Source organism: Corvus brachyrhynchos, unplaced genomic scaffold, assembly GCF_000691975.1.
Source record: "Corvus brachyrhynchos isolate BGI_N302 unplaced genomic scaffold, ASM69197v1 scaffold34, whole genome shotgun sequence".
NCBI lineage: Eukaryota > Metazoa > Chordata > Aves > Passeriformes > Corvidae > Corvus > Corvus brachyrhynchos.
Genome location: NW_008238126.1, coordinates 2,704,699 through 2,717,636, shown reverse-complemented (window position 1 = coordinate 2,717,636; position 12,938 = coordinate 2,704,699). Strand labels below are relative to the sequence as shown.

Sequence of the window (12,938 nt, the reverse complement as noted above, 5' to 3'; positions counted from 1 at the left end):
CGCACCGCGGGGACCGGGAGCGGGACAGGCCCTGCCGAGCCGGGAAGGGAAGGAGTGGAAAGGTCCCCAGCACAGCAAGGACAGGGACATGTTGGAGAGAGGCCAGAGGTGCCACCAAGTTGGTCAGAGGGATGGAGGAAAGGCTGGGAGAATTGGGGCTGTTCAGCCTCCAGAAGAGAAGGCTTTGGGGTGACCTAATTGCGGCCTTCCAGGAGCTGAAGGGAGCCTACAGGACAGATGGGGCTATTTACAAGAGCACGTGGTGACAGGCCAAGGGGGAATGGCTTCAAACTGAAAGAGAGTAGGTTTAGGTTAGATATTAGGAAGAAATTCTTTACTGTGAGGCTGGTGAGGCACTGGCACAGGTTGCCCGGAGAAATTGTGGCTGCCCCATCCCTGGCAGTGTCCAAGGCCAGGTTGGACGGGGCTTGAAGCAACCTGGGCTGGTGGAAGGTGTCCCTGCCCATGGCGGGGTGGTTGGAACAAGATGGTGTTTAATGTCCCTTCCAAGACAAACCATTTTCTGATTCTGTGACTCTCTGAGAGAGTGCTCCTCCCCTGGCCCCTCCGCCGGGGGCAAGGGATATCGGGGCTGCCGCTCCTGCGGCTCTCGGCATTGCCGGACAGCCTGGCACAGGCACTGCGGGTGAGAACAGTCCCTGAAAAGAGCGGAGAACTTTTCTCTGTTGTGTTACTGCTGTGGGGAAGCCCTTTGCTGGGCTTCAGAGCTCGCCCAGGAGCGGCTTCTCCAGAGGAGCCCTCACACCCCTCTGCGCTCGTGCGTTCCCCTTCCTCTCCCTCTGCTTGGAATGAATTTGTGTCAGTTTCCGACACAAAGTTACCATTATGCACCGGTAATGTTGCCACCAAAGTTACAAAAATGGCAACGTTTAATTTCAAGTTCTTTAAATTCTCCTTCATTATAAAGAATTGATCTTGAGTTTTATTTCACTCAATACACATATACACACACACACACATATATATAAATATAAATACATCAGATCTTTGCTGTCTCTCTGAAGTTGCCTGGGAAACAGGAAAGGCACCTCGTACAAATCTGCAGAATTTTCAAAGGGCGGGGTTGCTGTTTCTGTGTGGGTTCTTTAAATTATTACTATTATTTTTATGGGGGGGGGTCTTGAAATATTGTGTAGGTTTCTCTCCTGTGATCCGTCCTGCATTTTCTCCTGATTTCTCCTTTATTTCCAAACCAGATTAAACATGACGGAGAAGACCAAGGCTTCTAGTTTCAGTATCAGTGGAATATGTTTGGACATACAGACACCTATTTTAGAAAAGAGTCTCTTGTTCAGTCTTAATTGGAAATATTGTGTAGCTTTCTCTCCTGTGATCCGTCCTGCATTTTCTCCTGATTTCTCCTTTATTTCCAAACCAGATTAAACATGACGGAGAAGACCAAGGCTTCTAGTTTCAGTATCAGTGGAATATGTTTGGACATACAGACACCTATTTTAGAAAAGAGTCTCTTGTTCAGTCTTAATTGGACATTCTTTGGAAAGAATGTGTTTGAAAAACATGAAAGTACAGGGGGAAGTAAAACTAAGCATTTTTTATTGTCCTGTTCTCAACATAGCTTTCATGTCCAGTATTTGCTAATGGCCATGGAAGGAGAAAACTGAAGACTAAACCTCTTCAAAAGCATATCTTTATGAACAAGTGCAGATGGATGTGGTCATAGGAAAACACATGAAAGAAAGTCTCCTGCAGTATAAAAGGTTTGGGGGTTTTTTTCTGTGATCTCTGCAGTATTTTTGTGAGCTAAGCTAGGGATGAAACTGCATGCTGGTTTTTAAAGAAATAAAAGCTAGTGGAAACATTTGTTGTATATGCATTGGCATCCTATAGACAAAGCTAACAGTGCTTAAATAACTTATCCTTGCATCCTGTGGCTTTTTTTGTCCTTTATATCTTTCAGAGATCTCACATCTTTACATTTGTATCTTTAGATGCAGTACAGTATCAAATGAAAATAGTTCCTAGGCTGTTTTTCTGTTCTGTTTAGAAATATTCAAAGAAAAATAAATTTTTGAAATATTGTCAATAATTGCATCACTGAATTACATGGAAAAGAAAGAGGCTTCCTGAATGACTGATGAATGTGTGTGTGTAGGTTCTAATGCAAAAAAATTGCTTATCCTTCCTCTCCAGCTACCCTTGGTAGATAAGAGAATAGCAGGAGGTCCAAGGAAATGCTGAGTCCATGAGGCTCAGCTCAGCATCCAGAGAGCCACTAGAAAAATAACAAAATGACAAAACTAAATTAACCCAGGAAGTTTTACAAATAAACACTCAGCATACCCATGAGCATCCAACACAGATGTGTCAAGAGTATATGTCAAATAACCTGATTTTATTCTTTGGTAGGACAGGTGGTTTAAAGGATGAAGAGGAAATGCAGAATAGGTGTGTTATTTTGTAGTAAATTTGTCTTTTTATGCCCCCCCACATAAGAATGTATAATCTGGGGAAAAACTAAACAATCATTCCTAATAAAGGTTTATGAAAGTAGAAGGAATAAATGCAAGAAGATGAGTGGGTTTTTGCTCTAAGGACTAATTAGTATTAGTCACAATAAGTTGAATAATGGAATAAAAAGAGTGCCTATAAAAGCTTGTTATTGACAGCATGTTGAAAGAAGTTGCAAGCACGCTGAATGACAGGATCAAAACTAAAAATACTGAATAGCTTGGAGAAAACAACAACAAGAGATTCCATAAAAATTATAAAGTACTGTCTGTAAAACCTGGACGTCAAATGCACAAGTACAAAATGGGGTCTAATTGTCTAGGCAGCAGTGCTGCAGAGAAAAATATGTAATTACAACAAATAGGAACCCAAGTATGACGTTATAAATAACTAATTAAATTGAAGGGTACCCTGAAAGGCACAGAAAGCAGTCATTTTGTTCTGCTTGGTGTTGATCAGGAATTGAATGTAACTCTGAGCCCAGTGTGATGGTGGGACAGAGAGAAGAGTAATTCTTCCTGAAGGCAGCACCAAAAGGAAGCTTAGAAAATGTGATTAGTGGAGGAACTGCATTTATTTTATCACCCTTGTCCAGACTTCTTTATAGACGTCTCTGACTGCACAGTGATTTACTGGAAAATGTAATTAATGAGCCAATGCATGATGAAAGGTAGGACCAGAAATAATGCCTTTAATTAGAATTCAAGGAGATTTATGTAAAATATTAAGAAAAAAAAATCAAAGGATAAGAATAAGCACTGAAGCACACCTGCTTTTGAAATCACCTTCTCTGGATCAATAACACATTGTTAACATCTGCCAAGCATCTAGGTAACCTTTAGAGAGGAGGAAGTATTAAATAATTCTTGAGCTAATTTTAGACAGATTTATTCAACTTTCACAACTATTGAGTGGTTACTTTCCTTTCTTTCCTAATAAAGTCACTATTTTTATCTAACATCAATAACATAAATCACCATTATTTTCCTTTTTTTTTTCTGAGGATGACTAATTCTATGACTGATTTCACAAGAGCAATACTAAATTGTAATAAGAAGCCAGCACACTTCTTTTCAGGAGGCGTTACCTGATAACATTGCTTAATTCTTTATTACACTACTGCAAATTGCAGACTGGAAAACGTAAATGGGTTGGCAGTATAATCAGTTCTGAGAATTGTGATAGGAGATGTGGAAAGTGCTGAAAGTGATGGCTCAGAAATACAACCCCAAATGTGAAAAAACTGAAGGCTTTCATCTTTCAAATGCAGAACAGGAGCTTTTAACAAGAAAGAGAACAAACAGTGAGGTTGAAATTACTTGTTGATTAAAAAGCAAATATTTGAAGAGGATTTGGTGCTCTGGAGAGGTGGCAGGCTGTGCAGATCCTACACTGCCTGAGCACAGCCAGGAAAAACTGTGAATACTAAAGCAGCTAAAATAGTCTACCTCCTGTCTTGATTTATCCTTTACATTGCTGTAAACATTTTAAACCTCCACATCCACATTAAACTGTGGAATACAGAATCAGTAGAATTCTGTTTAATTTTTCTGACTTAGTTCCTAAGCTACACGTGGCTGGGTGCTGGAGGAAGGATCACAGTGTGCTGCTCTTGTTCTTGCTCTCTTCCCACACACTCACTGCTCAGTACCACAGGGATTGAAACGGGATCAGATGGACTCTTGGGATAATCACTATGGCACCTCTTTTGCTGGCCAGATCAGGGATGCTTGACCCCAGCAGAAATTTTAATTATTTGATTATCTGAGATTTGGGGTTTTTTTTCTGAGAGTTGTTTTAATATTACTGCAGTGACTTGCTAGAAGTTCTTTGAAGAGCTGAATGGCCACTAAACAACTGTTTAAAAAAATTCTTTGTTCTAACACTGCAAGTCAGAAGCATTATTGATCCATAACATGGCTACTCAAACAGGAACCACTGAGCTGGAGGGGGAGCAGAGCACTGCCTCCTTCACTTCCTAAGCTTTGAAACCTGCTTTAGCAAGAAATGGACAGAGCAGTGTCTTGCCTTTGTGTCCAGGAAACTGTACAAACATACAGGGATGTAAAATATGTACAAATTCTTGGGAAAAAAAACCTGATTAACATTTTAAATTTCTACTTCATGGGAAATGCTGACATTTCAGAGCTTAGAGTTTCAGCAGAAATTTGAATGAAATGACGTTTGTGGGAACTGCTCACCTGCTCACCGAAGGCAAGATGTTTGTTGTGGCTTTCATGACAGGACAAAACAAACCATGATAAAAACAACTTGCACACTTTCACACTGCATGCACACATTCGAGTTAGAGCCACCTGCCAGCAGCAAGCAAATATTGCAATGAAGAACAAAAAGTTTTTGGTGAAGGTAGGACAAAATGTAGAAAGAAATTGTCTAAAGAACTGATTGCTACTGTACATGGCAGTGATTAATCAGTGCAATGAACTACCTCAGGAGAGGTTGTTACTTTTCCTTAAGGATGTTCTCAGGATTTTCATGTTCATATAAGCTTCCACCATCTCCAAAATTAAAGCTGGGGAGAAAAAAAAAGGGAAAGGATATGAAGAAGAGCTGTCCTGGGAACCAGCTCTTCATTATTTACCTTGGCACCAAACAGAAGAAAAGTTAGTGAAGTATCTAATTAATCTTTCCAGTTTTTAAATGTAGATGTTAGCCTCAAATAAAGAGATAGAGGGTCTTAGGCTTGTTGATACAATCAGTGGTGGTCCTTGAGGACAGTTCCCTCTGTTGCTTTTATGGAATAGGCGAACTCTTGCCTATGGAGAGAACAAGATACTTACGGCTTAACACAGGGATCTGATTTCCCACTTTGTTTCCTTCTGTGCTGACAGTGAGGTCCCAAATAATGGTACAAACCTTCTGTACTGAGTTTACATGGTGATGTGTTGGCTGTGGCTGGGGGGCTGCAGGGGTGATCTCTGTGACAAGACACCAGGAGCTGTCTCCATGTCAGGCACAGCTGGTTCCAGCTTCCTTAAAAATGGATCCAGCACTGCTCAAGGCTGGGCCCATGAGCCAAGCTCTGCCTCAGCCCAGCACACAGACAGACCACAGCCCCCTCTGCACATCACAGCTGAAAGCAGCACTTTTCTCCAAGCTGCTGGCTGTCAGCATCACTTTATTCAGCAATACTCAGCAATTAGACACAAAAAGGCAGCAGGATGGCAGGTATTACTTGAAGGCCTTTGAATATCAACTTTCTTAGAGCAGGAGAGGAAGATGCATTGTTTATTATTTGCTCCACTTCAGTCGTTTTCCTCATTATGTGATAAATACAGAACAGCAGGAACAGCTCAGGAGCAGAATGCTGAAGGAAAAGCCTAACACATGTAACAGGACTAGGTATTCTCCATCCTATAGTTTGGGGTTTTTTCAGAAAGACATGTCTTTATTCCGGGAAGATAAAACCAGTCAAAAGCAAGGGACATTGTATTTTGGATATATCACTAGCTTTTTACATCTGTGACAAAGGCATTATAGTGTACAACATTTTTTGGACCAATTATAGCTGTTACTTGGAATTCAAAAATTCAATGTATAATTGCATGTGTGAGTGGAAAATACATAATTTCCCAAGTAGATAAAATGAGCACTATAGAATATATTTTACTTTTCCAAAGCCACTAGCAAAGCAATGTGCAAAGTAATTTAGTGGTAATTTCTAGTGATCCAAATTTAAAAATAAATGCCTTAAAGCAAATAAATTCCATGAATTTATACACTTTTTTTTTTTTTTTAAAACAGAAATTGGCTGATTTCAACTGAGAATGGCTCCAGATCTATTTGTTCAAAATGTATTGAATTACTTCCTCCTACAAAACAAAATTTACCACAGATGGTTCAGGAACAATGTGTGATCTCTCTATTGCAATATCAATTTATTTGGTTTACTTAAATACAAGGGTAACCTCCCAAGTCAGAGAACCAGAAGTAAGTTAAGTCTTAGATAAGGCTATTTATATGACTATGAAGGCTCAGAAATTTGAGTGATTTCTGAGACAACTGTTTTATTTGTCAAGATTTCTGTAAATAGTCATGTGTGGTAAAGAAAATGACCTTCAATGACCTTATTGCACAAACATCAAAATGTACCAAGGCTGCCTATTCACATATTTGTAACTCTTCATTTGCTTCTGGAAAATAAGATTAGATAATATGTTAAAATACATGGAAATGGTGGTATTTTAAATGTTATTCAAGCAGACATCATAATGCTGTTGTAAGATTATAAATTTTAAGAGCTTGTGCCCAAATACTCCCCCAACATGTGTGTTTGAAGACGACAGATTTCATGATGTATAAACATTTAAGTGAAAATAAGAACTGTTTTTAAAAGGTTTTGTTTAAAAACACCCAGCCTGTGAATGTTGTTATAGTGTGCTGTGCATAAAAACATCTTAATTTCAGTCTTAACCTCAGTCTTTTATAATTTACAAATGCTTCAGTGTCAGCATTAAAAGCAGGCACACTGTTGTCCCTTTCTGGAATGCAAGACCTTAATTGCATGAAAGTTAAATAAAACTTGTGGCTCTTTACTATGACCAGTGCACTTATCTTTCACAGTATTATTTGCTTTACTGAGGTGAAAATAAGTGTTACAGGACTGGGATACATTCCTGATGTTTTCTTGCTGTGACCGATACAAATGCCACACCATTAGATGTTGAATTCTCTTTTTTTTTATTTTTTTTATTTTGTGGTTTGGAAAAACCCCCAAACACTTTTTTAAGGTGGAGCAAACACCACAAGACAGCTGAGCTGATGGGAAAGCTCAGTGCCAACAGACAGAGTGGTCCAGCCCCCATTCCCTGCCCTGTGCTGCTGGGGAGGGGAGGAGGTAGAGAAATTAGGAGTGAATTTAAGCCTGGCTAAAAGAGATCAAAGGGAGGAAGATGTCTTTAAGATCTGATTTTAGTTCTCATTATCCAACTCTGATTTGGTTGGAAATAAATTCATTTCCCCAATTAGAGCTTGTTTTGCTTTTGGCAGCAACGGGTGAGTGATCTCCCTCTGTCCTCATCTTGACTCACAAGTCTTTCGTTATATTTTCTCTCCCTGTCCAGCTGAGGACGGGAGTGACAGAGAGATTTTCATGGGTACCTGGCATCCCCTACAAGTGTTCAAGGCAACACACTTGGACTGTAGTTATAAGTCACTTAAACCATGTTGGAGAAGCACTTGATTCAAGATCATAGAATCAAAGAATTTTAGAATGGTTTTGGTTGGGACGGGACCTTGGAGACCATTCAGTTCCAACCCCCTGTTGGGGACAGAGACTCCTTCAGCTAGACCAGGTTGCTCAGAGCCCCTTGTGAGTTTACGGCTTTTCTCTTAGCAATAATCACCTCATAAGAGTGCAACTGTGAACAAGCGCATTTAGCAAAACATCATGCAAATGAAAGAAAAACAAATTAGAGACTTTTTCCATCTCATTGAGCTTTCTAAAGGGTGAAGAATTAGTTTATAAAAGAAATGGAAGTACTTTTTGCTGTGCAGATATAAGTTTGTCACCCTAGTTATTTTTCCAAACCCTGTTTTAAATGCAGAACGCAGCTTCTCAGTTCCCAAGCAGTGTTCCTTGTCAAGGACAAGTTGAACCAATTTGTTTGAGCTAATATATCCTTCCAGTTTCTGACCAGAATGAGAAGCATGAAGAATAAAGCCTGCCTTAAATGTTTCTTGCTGGTGTTAACAAGCACCTTTGCTTGCAGCAGGATAATTCCATAGAAAGACAAATTTGAGGATCAACGAGTTGGTACACCATGTTAATCCAGTAAAACCCTGCAGTTTTATAGACTCATTTTCTGGTTGGCTTATACAAAAGTATTGCAGTGAGTCAGGATGATGCAGTGAATATCTTGGTGAAATATCTTGGCTTTAGAGTAGTTCAGTGACAGCAGAGGAAAAAGAAGAGTTTTGCCTGAAAACCCAGAAATGTTTGCAATCCAAGTATTATTGACAGGCTCTAAGGGTCTGTGTCTGCGTTTTCAGCAATGTAACTCTTGTAGAATTTTAGGGAGGTTTTATTAGAAGAAATACCATAACTCTTCACAGGTCCAGCAAAAATGTTGAGTTTAAGTGTAAAAAAGTAATTAAGGAGATAGGAGAAGACTGTTTCTCTTCCTTCTCTATTGTGTGGAATTTTAAGGGTGTTCTGGGGTTCTTTACTCTGCACCTTCTAAAAAGTCCTAAATCTTGTCAACTGACACAAGATAACTAACATTTAGGTGCCTTGAACTATATTCTTGATGAACCTTACAAATTTTATATATAGGAAATCAACTGGTTTCATCAAACATTTCTGAAGTTTGTAGAGGCCATTAAAATTATTTCAATAAAACATTTGTGAAAAATACAATTATTTTACTGATTAATTTGCTAATTAGTAAAATTGTAGCTAGCTATTTTGAAGTAAAATTGTAATTCTAAAAAAGTACTTAGGGTGAAATTATATGTTTGAGTGCCAGTCTGTGCTTTGCAGGAACATCATAAATGTTCAAGTTCATTCAATGGTTCCTTCTGTGTTGCCTGGAGAAATATTTTTCAACATGAAACACCAGGTACCTGGATATTAACTGAGCCCTTCTTTATGCAGCATTTCATTCTACAGCTCTGGCTCACTTTGCATAGTTCTTTCTTGTGCAGATAATGGCATAGCTGACACCAAAATAATTGTCTAAATAAATAGTACCCAGAGTAATGGGGTCTGTAAGAGCGTTCCCTTAGCTTGTATGAGTCCATTCTAGGCAGTAGTACAAATATTGGCTTCATACAGCACAGTGAGGCACCAATTAGTGCCTTCTCTTTTTTTTTCTTCTAAGTGTACTAAAGAAAAGCAGGAGAAAGCAAATGGATTCCTCATTTTGTGATGTGAGAAAGGGAAGAACAAATATGTTGCTGCATTTGATATTTCTCTGAGTCTGCTTTTAACTTCTTTAAAAGGAACAGGAGATGCTGTAATTACTCTGAAGAGCTTTTTGTAAATACCTGCTTTTCTAAATCTTTTCAGTGTCTGTAACAGAAATGGCCTTGTTTCAGAATAGCTAATGTCATCAGTTCTCTGTTTTTCTTGTCTAAGTCTGTGACGTGATTTTTCTGTTGGTATAGTTACTAACATTAAGAAAAACCTCTTCAAAGTGTTATCCTCTTGTACAAGAGGCTTCATTCTTCTTCTATAACATTTCCTGCATCTTGGTTTTGACAATGCTTATTTAGTATGGAGAGGAAGAGAAGGCTGAGGTGACAGTGACTAACTGGGATGAAGCTTGAAAAATATCACTTTCCTCTCAGAGGGAAGCCTGGCTTTGTAATAAGAAAACCTCTTCTTGTCATGTAAGTAAAAACAGTGGATCAAGTAAGCTCAGGGACAAGAACCTCTGACTTTCAGCCCAATGCCATTGTTACAAAGTCCAGGTCCTAAGAAAAGCAGGTGGGTCTGGATTCCATGGCTACTTGGTTGCACTGATCTCATGAAAATTTATGATGTACACTGAAAAAAAGATTGTTGGGGCTATGTCAAATTCCAACAAACCCTGTATGTCACACACTCACCAAGCAGGAATTGTGAAGGAAGAGTCTCAAATGAAATTAAATGCATTTTAAATAAAATTAAAACAGCAGGCATAATAACATTGATTAAATTAAATTGGCTTTTTTCAAGAAGGAACTCTGAGTGAACTGATGAATGGTTTGAAGAAACACGGTGCTATTCCTCCTAAAGCAGTTAGTGTATTTTTCTTGAAATGTTATCTTGCCTTTTTATTCATTTGTGCATCGAACCTGGTATTTTTTCCAAACATAAATTTGATTTTTCCCCTTTTAGCTGGAAGTGGAAAGAAGCACATCAGTATCACAAGCCACATTAAAATTTTAACAGAGAGCCTTTTTACAGAAATGCCAAAAAGTCCTTAATTTAAAATGCAGAATATACAAGATCTCAAATAGCTTAAAAAAAAAAAACAAAAAAAAAAAAACACAGAAAGAGGACACTTTCATTGAAATATCTTCCTTTTTGACTACTGAAAGGTACTTCTGAGGTCTCTATTTTTTATGAATACCTCCAGAAAACAATAGTTCAAAACCTTGAGCACAGAGTTGGCAAAATGTGCACTCCTCTCTCCATGACGACTGCAATTACACTTCTGGAAAATAGCCCAGGGAGTGCTCAACTGGACGATGAGAACTTGCATATCTCAGCTTCCTCAACAAAGGCTTTTTTTTTTTTTTTTAATTTTGTTTTCAAATTCTGCTCCTAGCACATGGAGAGAAATGTAAATAGCTATGCCAGAGAGCTCTTGCTGTTAACAGCTGCGGGTGTTTATTGAAAATCTCTTTTCTATTTCATGGCATATGATCTCTAACTCAAAACCTTGAAGTTTAGAAAATTGCATTGATAGCCTATTTTTCTGATATTTACTGGTAGATTAGATAAAGGTGAAGAGAAATAAAAGCTTGCAGAGCACTCAATGATACCTGAAATGGAAGCAAACTAGGTTTTGTTCATTAATGTTATTGAACTGTCCTCTGTAATTTGCACAAGTTCTTCACATTTGGGAGAATTTGTTGCTGTGTGAACCAGGATACCAATAAATGGTGAAGTTCCTTGATTTCTGGTGCATGGAATTATAGCAGTTCTGTATCCAGAGAAGAAAACTGACTGCAAAACTGGTGTCCCAGAGGACAAGAGTGTTGTCACAGCACTCTGGAAAAGGGCCAGGAGCACTGCAATTCATCCCTAATAAAGCAGCAGTCTGGGACCATAGCTGGCTACTTCTTTACAGCAGTGCAAATGTTACTGATCTCATTGGAGCCACCAAAGAAATAACAACAGGAACACTTTACCTTTGTTCTAAATAGGCCACAGATTTCTGTAATCCTGATTTACAAATCCCTTGGTTCATGTAGTCTGTTATGGACCACAAAGGGTGATTAATAAGTATGGGCTGGTGTGGGCAGTACTACCTAATTTATATGGGGCCTCCAGCCTCTGTGAGTGGTTGCTTTCCAGTGCCTGTGGTTCCAGGAGAAACACAAAAGGTCTGTGATGTTTCTCAGAAATTCTCCTTGTACTCGGATATCTGGTTGGTAATGCTGTACCTGAGCTCTTGATGTGCAAATAAGTGTCAGCCCTTCCTTTCGCCAGCCCCCCAAACAACATTTATAAGATGAAACTGTAAAAAACCCCATGTAAATCTGGAGCTGTAGTTTTAATACTTTAAATTAAATCATGCATTACAGAATATATTCACTTGGGTATCTTTTTTGATAATGATTCACACTGTTCTAGAGAGCAGTGTGTTATTCTGGTAATTGCAGGCAGAGGATGTACCTGAGCATTTCATTTAGAGCAATAAATTCAATAGCTTTGCCTGAACAAGTCAAAAAACAATTTTGTAAGCATAGCATGTAGCAAACTCAAATTATCCTCCAAAGGTGTTGTATTTATATACTAGCCAAGTAAATATTGTACCTCCCAATAATAAAATTTTTCCAACACATCCATTATTTGGAATAACACAAACTCATCAATTTTTAAAAAATTGTTTGTGGGTAATGAGTAACGTTCCATTGCTATTGTGCATAAACAGCAAATTTTATGCTAAAATTTTTATGTGAAAGCTGAGCAGGAGATTTTGGTTGTGTGCATCAGACTTTTTTGGAAGTGATAAAATTTCACAGCTGTGAAAAAGAAAGGCTCAAGTATTTTCATGTGGCCTACCTCTGTTTATTGCTCCAATTTCAAAATGGTATTTTAACAAGTAAGGAAGTGCATGTAAGTGCTAAATGAGTTTCCTTATCTTTCTTAGGTGCCTGCTGTGTGAGCTCTTCAGGTACCTGAGGGTGAATGAATCATTCAATTCATCTGCATGGATTGAGATGCTGTTTTCGCTGTGTTATTTTTGGATTTTGGAATATTTTGTAATAGTTGTACGTGTTTGATAAATCCAGCTCACTTGAACCTTTGGAAGTGATGATCATAAACCTTAAGAAGCGTTGCCTATAGGTGTAAGGAGGGCAGCTATGACAAGTGCCTTTTATTACACTCTTAAATACAGTTTTACCTTTTGGACTCTACCCTAACCCGGTGCAGATACAGCTATTATTTATTAAAGGTTGAAAAACCATAAAACTGTAAAGTAAATACCGTGTTTTTTCCCTTTCCAAACCCTTTCTGAGAAATCACCGAATCGCCCCCTGAGCTGCCAGTTCCACACCACTAAAACCCCGCTGAAAACTAGGAGATGAATACTAACGGGACGCGCACCCTTCCCAACCCCGTCGGAAGGATGGGGTGACTTACCCTGGCGAGTGGGCCCCCACCGGTCCCCCCTGCATGGGACGGCGGTGGCACCCCGGGGCGGGCAGCGAAAGGGGAGCGGGGAGGGCGAGGAGAAGGAGGAGACGGGGAGAGAGAGGAGAGCAGGAGG

The 12,938-nt window shown here is 39.1% G+C and overlaps 1 long non-coding RNA gene across 1 annotated transcript; it reads right to left on the bottom strand.

Moving 5' to 3' along the window:
- Positions 1–1,558: 1,558 nt before the first annotated feature.
- On the bottom strand, positions 1,559–12,929 carry LOC108446556. The gene is made up of 2 exons (XR_001861766.1): positions 12,812–12,929; positions 1,559–5,023 (listed from the first exon to the last, which is right to left on the bottom strand). It is a non-coding gene; the product is annotated as an uncharacterized LOC108446556 (long non-coding RNA).
- Between the last annotated feature and the right edge of the window lie 9 nt (positions 12,930–12,938).